Here is a 12,867-nt window from a genome sequence, read left to right on the forward strand (position 1 = left end):
CTGATTTATGCTAATCTCCCCTTTGTTGAATGCTGAAATCGGGTTACAATTAATAAGGCCTAGTTTACATCTGAGTCCAAAATTATTTGTGCACATAGAAGCTCTCTGATTTTTGGATGTTTTAACTGTTGAAAAAATGCACAATGCCGTAGGCTCTTAGTATTAATAAAAATTTAGATGACTTAAGTATTTAGAGTAGGTTATTAAGAATTGATTTTGCCATAACCCTTTATCATGAAGATAAAGAACACTGATTGATTTCAAAAGAAGACAGGTGTCTCCTCTCAGATCCTCACTGTTACGTCAGTATTCTGATCTCCCTACCTACATGAACGCCCCAGTGAGAGCTCTATGGGTGTGAAGAGAACAGAATTTGGGCACTGATGCCCACTGGCCCTCAGAGCACATGCTTTGAAAAAGAAGTTGTCTTCTTAAAGCCACAGGGTCATGGTTGCTCACTTATTCATTGTCAGGGGGCCTGCATGGGTGTAAGTTATGGAGGAATTTGTCCCTCACCCTTTGACAACTTTAGAATTAGCGTGTGGGGCTTAGAATCCTATCCCAGAGACATCAGTTTTAGAATTAATTTGTTTCTTCAATCATGTAAAATGTAAAAAAATAAGTTCTACAGTGAATAGGAAGACATTTTTTTTCCTAACACACTTAACGTGTTGTTTTATAATTCTTTGATTTCATTAAACAACATTTTAACATTAGCACTTATACTGCCCTGTTTTTGAGATCTCAAATTATACCATCAGCAGACCAGCTCAGTGCATTCTTCCTCCCCATTGTCTTCAAATGCCACCAGTTGGTACAGCCCAAGTGGGTACTGGAGGCATGCAGATGCTTAACTGGGGGAGATGCTCTTACAGGTATACATCTGGCACCAGGAACAGTTGTCCTGTCAGTTTTGGAGCTGCTTATGTATCTGACATGTGGTTAGGCTACAGATAGACTCTCTGTGTATTATTCTCTTGGATGATCTTTTACCTTGACATAAAAATATTCATCACTACTAAAAAGAAGAGAAAGAGAGAGGAGGAAAAAAGAAACATATACTATAGTCCCTAAAATGCCTCTGTTTTCTGGCACATCAAGTATTGTTTTGAGATTAATTCCCAAAGGGAGATTGTAATTACATTTTTTCCAATAGTGACTATCAATGAGACATGCATGTACTCATTTGCAACACATCAATGAGTTCATTAAACATGGTGCAAACTAGCATAGAAGAGTAGAACTGAAACAATATTCTTCCACTGTTGAACTTGTATACTTGGACTTTTTTGTGCTTATGGAGACCACCTACACTTGAAAATAACCTCACATTCAACACCCAATGATATTAATTTCACTTGATTTCATGTCCTAAGGTCAAAAACGTTAATCAGAGCTGCTATCATTAGTTCAGTTTCCTTTTCTATTAAGCGATTATAATCATTTATTAATGAGTCATGAAGTTTTAATAATTTTTCACTAGGATGAAATTGCTAAACACTAGTTATGACGCACACTGTATGGATGCTTTGTTTCACAATGTAAATGTTGCCTGATGTTGCTTTAAAAAAATCCCCATAAAATAATTAACTGGTTACAAATGAGCATTTGAAATGGCCTTTTTCATCATATTTATAAACAATACAAAGACAAAGCAGGTCATTTTGTCTCATGTCTAGACTTGTTGCATCTCTGGGTCTTGTGACTTCTGCAGTCCTTCATCAAAAAAGATACCCACCAAGACTGCTTACTAAACAGGAGATAGAAGAAAATATCACAGCTTTGGTTTTCCTTATTTTGATTGTTATAGCATTGGACCATCAAGGTTCAAAAGCACGAGCCAGGGTCTTTGAGCTAATGTAGAAGAGAAGCGGCACAGCACTTCAGATTGCCAAAAAGTAATGTCTGAATTCTGGGTTGGATTTTCCTTAGCTTGCTATTATTCATGGACACAACTAAACCAATGCCAGACACGCAGCTCAGATTTGGCTAAGGCTTTTATTGGTTAACTGACTTTTTACATGCAACAACCAGAACTCCTTAAGAAGAGGACCAGAACATAAGAAGAATTGACAGGAGCATAATAATAGGTAGGTAAATCAGGACATCAGAAATATCAGGGGGTATGTTAAAGAAAGCTAAGTTAGCCCTGCAGTAATAACAGCTTCTTGGTATACTGCCTCCCCTACACCCACACTCGTTTACTGACACAAGCGATATTTTTGATGAGGAGAACACATCTGATTAGACCCATTACAGAAGTAAGTACTCCATGCTGCACAGAAGCCAAATGGTCTTGAGTACCCAATTGAAGGAAGAGAATAAACTGAGTCCAGATGGAATCACTGTTAACTTGTATGATACCCACCTACTGCACAGCTTGCAGGTCTTAAAACAAATGGTCAATCTTTTTAGGTGCCTTTCTGCATTGATAACAAAGAGACCACATGGAACGGAGGCTCTTTATGTTGCATGTTTTCAAAGACCTGGCCGAGGAGCTCTCTGGCCCATTAACGATGATTTTCCAAAACGACTCGGGCACTGGGGAAGTTTCAGAGGACTGGAAGAAAGCAAATGTTGTGCCAATGGCTTTAACAGGGTAAATGGAGTGATCTGGGTAATTATAGGCCTATAAACCAGATGCTGGTCCTGGGCAAAATAATGGAATGGCTGACACAGAACTGGATTAATAACAAATGGTGAGTAATTAATGCCAATCGACGTGAGTTTATGGCAAACAGATCTTGTCAAACTAACAATATCTTTTTGGATGAAATTCCAAATTCGGCTGATAAAGGTAATAGGGCTAATCTAATATACTTAGACTACTTCTTCGAGTGCTTGCTCATGTCGATTCCATTCTAGGTGTGTGTGCGCCTACATGCACAGTTGTTGGAGACTTTTGCCCTAGCAATATCCGTAGGGTCAGCTGTGGCGCCCTCTGATGTGCTGTGCTCATGCTTCAGTATATGAGGCACTGCAGGCCCTATGCCCTCTCAGTTCCTTCTTACTGCCCATGGTGGTTGGTCGGAGCGCCTCTCTCTCTCTCTTGCATCGCAAGTGGTCAGCAGTTTCTCTCCCTTTTGACTTCGTGTTCCTGTAAATAGCTTTGTTTATTGTAGATTAGTTAGTAAGTAGGTGTTAAGTACTGTAGTTAGTCAATTAGGATCCCAGCGGGGACTTTGCCAAAGGCGGGGCATGCCCCGGTCACTGGGGTTTAAGCCCTGCGCTGACTCTAATAGACGTATGCCTATTAGTGACCCGCATGGTAGCTGTGTGAAGTGCCTGGGGGAATCCCACATCCAAGAGGTGTTGCATCTGTAAGAACTTTTGTCCCAGGACACAGAAAGAAAGTGACATTTGCTTGAGGGCCCTCCTCATGGAGGCTGCTCTCCGCCCAGCCTTGGAGCCGTCCCAGCCAGATGCAACACCCAGCACTTTGGCGTCGGTGCAGAGAGCACCCCCGGCATCGATCCCCTTTGTCAGTGCCCAGGAAGAAGCGGGACCCAGCACTGAGGAAGAGGGACCAAGGGGCATTGGGTAAAGGACCTGTTTGGGCTGCCCACCCACAGTGGAGCTGCAAGGGAACACATCCCCTAGGGGACCTCCTACCTCACAAGGGATCTGCCACCAACTCAGGGAGAGTAGTAGGGGACCCAGACGGATGGTGGAGTCAATGCCTTCCCAGCTCACGGCACACAGACAGCAAAGGACTCTCCCACCACAGCCGGCACCACATGCAGCAATGGACCCAGCAAAGGCTCCCTGCGAGGGCAAGCCAGCCATGAAAGCCTTACAGAAGGCGAGTGAGCACCGCTAGTCACTGGAGCCGAGGCATAGCCCTTTGTTGCCATGTCCCTGGTCTCTGCATCAGCCCAGGTTACCGGTTCACTGCTACAGATCATCGGCACCATGCTCCCGGTCTCTGCTCTCATGCCGGGTCTCGCACAGAGAGAAGTGCCGGTCACTATATGGTCGGCACCAGTCATCTTCATGCCACCCCTCTCCACGCTCATGGTCACCATCACCAGGACCTGGGGACGCTCCCCAACACAGCGCCGTTCCCCCTACTCCTGGCACTGATCACCCACGGTGACAGTTAGCCACCGGACTCAGGCGTTGACCGCCCTGCCATGGTGACAGGATGAGGATTCCTCAGGCATGAAGAGGGAGTTCTGCCCCTGGTTGAGACAGCACCATTGTGACTGGGCTCCTGAGGCTGTGTCCACCACAGTGATGCTGTCCTGGCAGCAGAGCCAGTGGCCAGTGCAATCGCCTTACTGGAATGCCTGGGGCATGCTGGTTATGATGATGCCCCTCTCACCAAATGGCACTGAAGGCCCCAGGCTTGGTGCGCAAAGCGCAAGCAGACACTGAGGTGGAGGGACAGGTGCCCACCCCAAGATCCCCTTCCCCACGGAGGATGATGCCCCGGGCCCTCCCCCGACAGTTTGGTCATCCTCATCCTCTCCAGATGAGCCTGTGGCAGGGCCCTCTTGTGCTCGCCCATTGGATGACTTTAAGGAGTACCAAGCCCTGCTCCGAAAGGTGGCCACTAATTTGGGCCTAGAGTCGGAAGAGATGGTGGAGCAATCAGACACTTTGTTTAATATGCTCTTTACATCCACCCCTGCACTTGTCACGCTCCTGGTGCACAAAGGGATCCTAAAGATTGTCAAAGCCCTCTGGCAAACCCTGTCCACCCACTCCCAAGAGAGCTGAGAAAAAGTATTTCATCCCCACCAAGGGGTTCAAATACTCATACCTGCCTCTGGGGTTATGACCAGGGTCCCAATGGGGGCCAGCTCAGTTAGGGTGAACTGCAAAGAATGAGGCAGATGATCCCCAAAACTGGTGGATATTTCAATACTTAGATTTATCAAACCAGCATAAAACAGCTTCTTTATTACCTCACTGATTCCCCAGAAGCCAGCAACACAGTTCCCTTGAAGTAACCCAGCCCTAGGCCTCCATCCAGGTACCCAAGTCAAATATGAAGAAGATTTCTGAAAATCTTATTTCATCATATAAAAGAAAAGGTTCCACCAATCCCAAAAGATGGGACACATTACCTCCCAGGTTAATGAATATTCCAGATCTTACCCAAGATACATGCTTACAGCCAATTCTTATTAACTAACCTAAAATTTATTTAAAAAGAAAAGAGAGAGTGGCTTGGTGGTTGGACCCCGCATCGGTATTTCAGGGAGTTTCCTTCATGGTCCCAGCCCCATCGCTAACTCTGGTTTCTGATGCCTTGGACTTGGGAGACCACCTGTGCAAGCTCAGTCCACAAGGTTGCCGGTCGGGAGTCAACCACTCTCTCCACATAAATGTCAGGGAGCTCAGGGTGGTTCGCTTGGCCTGTCAGGCTTTTTGGTTCCACCTACAAGGCAAAGTGGTTCAAGTCCTGACGGACAACATCGCCCTGATATTTTATATCAACAAAGAAGGTGGAGCCAGGTCGCCTGCCTTCTGCCAGGAAGCCCTCCAGCTCTGGGACTTCTGTGTGCAGCATGCCATTCATCTCATGGCAGCGCACCCACCCGGAACCAGGAACATATTAGCATATTACCTCAGCAGAGCCTTCTCGTCTCACCACGAATGGTCACCCCGAGGTGGTCAGCGGGCTCTTCCGAAAGTGGGGATCTCCCCAGGCGGACTTGTTCGCGACGCATCAGAACAGGAAATGTCACCTGTTCTGCTCATTTTGGGGGATTGACAGAGACTTCTTGCCGGGCGCCTTCCTATTCACGTGGTTGGGGGCTCTGATGTATGCTTTCTCACAGGAGCTGTTGCTTCACAAAATCCTCATGAAGATCAAGCAGGACAAGGCCAAGGTTATCCTGATAGCCCCAGTTTGGCCTCACCAACACTGGTTCATCACGCTGATGGACCTGTCAGTGACGACCCCCGATGCAGCTGTCACTATGGCCTGATCTCCTGTCCCAGAATCATGGCAGGCTCCTGCACCTGAAGTGAGCAGTGCTGCACCTAACAGCTTGGTGGCTGCATGGTTAACTGCAAAAGAGAAGGAGTGTTTGGCCCACATCCAGCAGGTCCTGCTGGGTAGTAGAAAGTCCTCCACTAGAGCAACCTGCCTGGCTGAACGGAAATGATTCACATTCTGGGCCTTGGCCCAAGGGGTTAGGCCTGAGCAGCCTTGCTGCAGTAGATCCTGGACTACCTTATGCATCTCAAGCTCCAGGGCTTGTCCCTTTCATAAATTAAGGTCCACTTGGCTGCCATATCAGCCTTTCACCCTCCATTCCAGGGCAGGTCAGTCTTCGCTCATAACATGATGGTCCAGTTCTTGAAAGGTCTGGAGTGACTCTGTCCCCAGGTTCAGTACCCAGTCCCTCTGTGGGACCTGAATTTGGCGCTCACGCGACTCATGAAAGCCCCCTTTGAGCCTTTGGCATCCTGTTCCCTTCTTTTGTTCTCCTGGAAGATTTCATTCCTGGTGGTGATAACTTCTGCCCCAAGGGTCTCCGAGATTAGGGCACTTACCTCGGAGCCACCCTATATGGTGTTCTTCAAGGACAAGGTCCAGCTGTGGCCCCATCCGGCTTTCCTACCCAAGGTGGTTTCGCAATTTCACATGAGTCAGGACATATTTTTGCCAGTCTTCTTCCCAAAGCCTCATAAGTCTGAGGAAGAATGTACGTTGCACTTTCTGGATGCCAGGAGAGCCCTAGCCTTCTATATCAAGAGGACCAAGCCATTTCGCAAGTCAACACAGTTGTTTGTCACGGTGGCAGATAGGATGAAAGATTGTCCAATGTCCACCCAGAGAATCCCATCTTTGGTCATCGCCTGCATCCAATTTTGCTATGATCAGGCAAAGGTGCCTCCACCAATGATTGCAACCATCCACTCAACTAGAGCGCAAGCCTCGTTGGAGGCCTTCCTGGCCCATGTGCCAATTCCAGATATCTGCAGGGCTGCCACACGTTCACGTCTCACTATGCGCTTACCCAGCAAGCCCGAGACAATGCTGGCTTCGGTAGACCAGTATTACAAGCTGCACGTCTGTGGACTCTGAGCCCACCTCCAGGGATACTGCTTGTGAGTCACCTAGAATGGAATTGACATGAGCAAGCATTCAAAGAAGGAAAAACGGTTATCTACTTTTCGTAACTGTTGTTCTTCGAGATGTGTTGCTCATGTCTGTTCCATTACCTACCTTCCTTCCTCTCTGTCAGAGTTGCCGGCAAGAAGGAACTGAGAGGGTGTAGGACTGGTGGCACCTGATATACCGACGCATGAGCGCAGCACTGCAGAGGGTGCCAGAGCCGACCCTACAGATACCTCTAAGGCAAAAGTCTCTGACAACTGTACACTTGGGTTTTCACGCACCTAGAATGGTGTGGAAATGAGCAACACATCTCAAAGAACAACAGTTACAAAAGGTAGGTAACGATTTTTTCGATAAAGCATTTGATTTGGTACAGCCTGTCATTTTGATTAAGAAACTAGAGTGGTACAAAAGCAATATGGCACAAACTAAATGGATTAAAACTAGCCAACAAATGTAATTGTAAATGGGGAATCATTGTTAAACAGGTGGGTTTCTAGTGGGATCCTGCAAAGATCAGTTCTTGGCTGTACACCAGGGGTAGACAATGGGCGAAACATAGGCCAAATCCAGACTGCCATATTCTTTTGAACGGACCCCAAAATCTTTTTATTTACTTATTATTATCATTATTGATTTTTATTATTATTATTATTATTTATTATTATTTTATCTGAAGTCTGGACCTTGACCAAGAAATTTGGACCCTGACAAAAAACAATCGACTACCCCGCTCTATACTATTTGACATTTTTAGCAATGATCTAGAAGAAAACATAAATTCATTACTGATAACATTTGCAGATGTCACAAAGACTGGGGGAAGGGTAAATAATGAGGAGAACAGGTTACTCTCATAGAGCAATCTGGATCATTTGATAACTTGGATGCACACATACAATATGTGTTTCAATACAACCAAGTATAAAGTCGTACATCTGAGAACAAAGAATATAGGCCATACTTACAGGATGGGGGACTCTAGCCTGGGAAGCAGTGACTCTGAAAAAGATTTGGAAATTATTGTGGATAATCAGCTGAACATGAGCTCCTAGTGCAACACTGTAGCCAAAAAGACTATTGTAATACTTAGATGGACAAACAGGAGAATATCACATGTGAGTAGCAAGTTTACATTATCTCTGCATTTAGCTTAGCTACGACCACTGCTGGAATACCACGTCCAGTCCTGGTGTCCACAATTCATGAAGGCTGTTGATCGATTGGAGAGGGATCAGAGAAGAGCCATGAGAATGATTAAAGATTGAAAAAAACATACAGTGAGAAACACAAGGAGCTCAATCTCTTTAGCTTATCAGAGAGATGGTTAAGTGGTGACTTAATCACAGTCTATAAAGGCAGGATCCATGAAGGGACTTAGGCATTGCAATGCTGAGTGTCCCAGTGCCTAACTTTTAGGCATCTAGAAAATCAGAGGAACACCCCTGCAAGCCACAAAGCTGAGTTAGGCACTTAGGCTCCCTATACAGTGAATGAAGAGCGAGAGGCACCTAAGAACGTAAGCCACAAAAGCAAGCACGCTAGGTGGCGAGCTACTTAAGCTAGCCAATGGGAGATGCTAACCAGAGTGGTGTGCGCTCAGCCCTGCACCTCTCTCAGAGATAGGTGCCTATGTCTGCTTAGCAAGCCATGAATGGGAACCCACTGCCTGGTGGGAGGAAACTTAGGTGTGTAAGCAGCTTTTTGAGGGAATGCGTTAGGCACCCGCCTCACTTCATATACAAAATGTCAGCGGTGGAGGACCCTCCTTGGGGAGCCTAGCCCAGTGGCTAGAGCTCTCACCTGGGTCTCTCATCTCCCAGACAGCTGCCCTAAACACATTCCCAGTCACCCTCTCCCTGGCCTAATGGCTGTTCCATGGTGGATAAAGACTTAAACAGTCATTGGGCCAAAGAATGAGCAAGAGCAAACAGGAGTGACGCTGTAGCCCACTGGTTAGGGCATGGAGATGGGAGATCCTGGGTCCAGTCCCCCTGCTCCAATCATGCTCATTATTTATCCAGCTTCAACAGGAGAGACAGAGGGAGCCCCCACACGAGCCTTGACCATAGTTCATTGGTTAGCACATGCTACTCAGCGGCGCGCTGTCTGTTCCAAATATTTTTTCCTCCTCTGGCAGAGAGGGGAAAATTGAACTTGGGCCTCCAACAGCCCAGGCCGGTGTTCTAACCACTCAGCTGAAAGTTCTCAGGGGAGCACCACCACTACCTCCTCGCCTGCTCAGGATTGGTACTTGCCCGTGACTTAGGCAGCCGAATGCCTGTCTCTTCCTTGTTCATGGGGCGATCTGGGGCTTAGGCATGAGATCGGTGCCTTGACGCCTAGGGGGCGGAAGCAGTGCACATACCCAGAGGCAGAAATTTAGGTACCTCAAGAACCATTATCCTGAAAAACTTAGGTGCCAAGTAAGTTTAGATGCCTGTGGGGTTTTGTGGCTCTCAGTGCTGCCAATATTGGCACGTAGGCACCTAAGTCTGGGGTTTAGGTACTTAAGAACTTTTGTGGATCCCACCTTAAGTACCTACATAGGAATTTGATATGAGAAAGTTCTTCAGTCTAGCAGACAAAGATATAACCAGAGTCAATGGTTGGAAGTTGAAGCTAGACAACTTTAGACTAGCACATGTTTTTAACTGTAAGGTAATTTACCATTGGAATAACTTACCAAGGTTTGTAGTGGATTCTCCATCAATGACAATTTTTAAATCAAGAGTGGACGTTTTTCTAAAATATCCAAACTGGAATTAATTCAGGGACGTCCTATGGCCTGTGTTACGCAGGAGCTTGAACTAGATGGCCACAATGGTCCCTTTTGGCTTTATAATCTAATTATGCATTTTTAATGTGCCCAATATTGCAATTTTGTGGCTTCTGCTTCAAGTCTAAGCACTGAACTTGGGTGGGTTTTCCTGGATGTTGAAAAGCAAGAACCAAATACCACTCTTTAGCCATGTAGCAGTTATAGAAACTATGACATTTACTGCAGTTCTGCATAACGCTCTTGCTGGTTGGGTTCAGTACAAAATGTTGACACTACGATGGATCAGTCCGGGACAATTCTCCAAAGAGTATCCCACCATCAAGACACAAGAGGCCTGATTTAAAACTGTGTTATTTCAGTCCTAAGCCAGTTGCACGCCACTGAAAATTGCAATAATTCTAGGTGCTCACTTTCCATTTGAAAAAGAAAATTGAAAAAGCTTACACAGAGTTCTTCTTAGGTTCCTGAAGAAGAGCTCTGTATAAGCTCAAAAGCTTGTCTCTCTCACACCAACAGACATTGCTCTAGCAGAAGATATTACCGCATCCACCTTGTCTCTCAGCTGTCCCTTGGCAGGCATTAAGGAGTCATATCCTTTACAGTTTCCTATTAAAAAAGCACTGTTCTCATTCCATAGTGGAGAAGTTGCGGTCCTCACCAGCAGTTACTGGGAGCCTGGCCTGCAGTGACTTACACTAATCTAAGCAAGATTATTAAAACATAAATTCATATCGCTTGTCTTCATCTTGCTGGGCTTGACTCTCACTATGTTCATTACACGGTAACATGGGGTTATATAATCTAAGTTTTATAACTCTCTGAGGACACTTTGGGTCAAAAATGAGCAAGCCTTGAGATTCCAAGGCACACAAGAAATATCATTTTTATTTGAAGAAACAACAAAGTGCTGTGAGAGTTATGGCCAGGACAAGTCATAATAACCAAGACTGTACCAAAGGTAATTTTACATTAATTGCATGTGAAATTGATGACTAATTAACAAGAAGAAAGGCCACTCATTATTTCACGTGGAGTGGCAAGGTCCATCTGAATAGCGCCTTGGGCATATGCACTATATAGCATTGCTGTGCAAGATGTCTTGTATTTAAGAATGCCAGTTAATTCATAATATATAGTAATGCCCATAATCAAACGCACTGCATGAAGATTACACAAGGTGAAGAACAAGTGGGTGATCTGATCATTAAGGATCACCTCTTCCCTGGGTCACTGAGTAGTACCAGCAATGTTTAGCTGGTGTGACCGGGGTTTTGCAGATATTACAACAGAGGTTCCTCACTGCAGGAGTGAGGTGCATGAAAATGATCAGCACAGAAAGAACTACAGTGCATGACGTGTCTGTGTTGCTTAAGGATATTCAGGACAAACAGCTAGAATATTTCCTTGTGTACCTAAGCAACTCAAAAAAGACTAGGCACCAACAAATGTGGGGCCAAATGCTGACCCCAGCATGCAGAAGGTGACTTACTACCCTTGCAGAAGATCACCAGCACAAAGCCCATGCACCAGTTAAATCTCACTTAAGCTCTCAGGCCTTCACTGGCCTCCTGCACAAGGTTGGATTTCAACAAGTCCGGGTAGCTAGGCTGTAAACTGGGGCAATCTGTTGGGGCTTGTGGGAGGTAGTTCCTTCATGCACAAAGTAGCTGCTCAGTGCCTGCTTGGCAGGTGAGGTAGGGCACTGGAAACCTCCTGGCTTCAGCACTAAGCTCCAGAAGAGCAGTAAACAGAGCAGCCATGTACTGACAGCAGAGGTGAAAGTAAGCCAGTATGCCCCGGCACGGTGTGCCGGTAAGAGCCGGTGCACCGTACCGGTGACCGGCTTTCCCAGACAGCAATTTAAAGCCCTGGGGTAGCGGCGGCAGGGCTGTGGCAGGGGTTTAAAGGGCCCCGGAGCTCCAGCTGCCGCTACCGCCCCGGGCCTTTAAATCCCCGCCGGAGCCCTGCTGCCAAAGCCCTGGGGTAGCGGCGGCAGGGCTCCAGAGTGGATTTAAAGGGCCGGGGTGGTAGCAGCCACTGGAGCCCCAGGGCCCTTTAAATCCCTGACAGAGCCCAGCCACCACTGCCCCAGGACTCGGACAGCAGGGCTCAGGCGGGGATTTAAAGGGCTCGGGGCTCTAGCAGCTGCTACCACAGCGGAGCCCAAGGCCCTTTAAAGCTCTGCCAGAGCCCAGAGCCCTGGGGTAGCGGTGGCAGCCGGGAGCCCCCAGGGCTCCTCAGTGATTTAAAGGGCCCAGGGCTCTGCTACGGTAGTGGCAGCTGGAGCCCTGGGCCCTTTAACTCACCCCCGAGCCCCGGGGCTCCCAGCCACCTCTGCAGCTGGTAGCTCGGGGGTGATTTAAAGGGCCCTGGGCTCCCAGCCACCACTACCGCAGCTGGAGCCCTGGCCCTTTAAATCAAGATTTAAAGGGCCCAGGGATTTAAGGCCCTGCCTCTTCTGGTTGAGGCCACGCCCTCTACCCAGGACTCCGGCGTACCGGTAAGTCCTCTAACTTACTTTCACCCCGAGCGACAGCCTGTCCTTCCCACCGAGCAGCCTGCACCATGGAATACAGGCCCAAGTACAGAAAGTGGGGACCCATAAGCCTCTTCCCTATCTCACAATGGAACACCTCTGGTTCCAATGGAGCGAAAGCTCTCCCAGCCTGGGGAATGGGGCAGGGGTGAGGGGTTTACCGGACTGCTGTACATCAGCACTTAATGGATTTTGTGGGGGGGGGGGGGGGGCGGGGAGGGGGATTGGGGCAGGGACATTTCTCTGATAGAGAATAGCCATCTACCCATATGCATAGGATTATCAGTGGCTGGTGAGCTGAGTAGTTTGATCACCCAACCAACTATCGAAAGGCCAAATCTGGGGCTGATTTAACAGTTTGCTTTGTGCAAAGTCAGTTTTAACATTTCCTCTGTATAAATTAGTTTCCCTAGATTGATTGTTTGGATCTTTCACTCAGGAAGTAGATGAGAGGGAAAATATCGTTTTGTT

The sequence above is a fragment of the Chelonia mydas genome, chromosome 7, assembly GCF_015237465.2.
Source record: "Chelonia mydas isolate rCheMyd1 chromosome 7, rCheMyd1.pri.v2, whole genome shotgun sequence".
Taxonomy (NCBI): Eukaryota; Metazoa; Chordata; order Testudines; family Cheloniidae; genus Chelonia; species Chelonia mydas.